Source organism: Palaemon carinicauda, chromosome 28 (genome assembly GCF_036898095.1).
Source record: "Palaemon carinicauda isolate YSFRI2023 chromosome 28, ASM3689809v2, whole genome shotgun sequence".
NCBI lineage: Eukaryota > Metazoa > Arthropoda > Malacostraca > Decapoda > Palaemonidae > Palaemon > Palaemon carinicauda.
Window position 1 is genome coordinate 96,293,888 of NC_090752.1, and position 356 is coordinate 96,294,243.

Below are 356 nucleotides of genomic sequence, written 5' to 3' on the forward strand. Positions count from 1 at the left end.
TTGCATTAATTGAATTAAAAATTAAAATACTTTCAACGAATGTTAATTTTGATGTACATTGATGTAGAGATGATGAAGCAGCAACATCAATGGAGAAAATTATTTACATAATCTGAACCTATCATCATGGCATAGAGACATCAATGAAATAACAAACTTGAATCATATGAAACATTGAATTAAAAATTACAATTTTTTTTTTTCAACGAATGTTAATTATGGTGTACATTGATGTACATAAATAAGATGATGGAACGGAAACATCAATGGAGGAAAATATTGATATAATCTAAATCTATTATAATGTAAAAGAAAAATTTATGGAATGACAAACTTGAATCATATGAAAAAAAAAT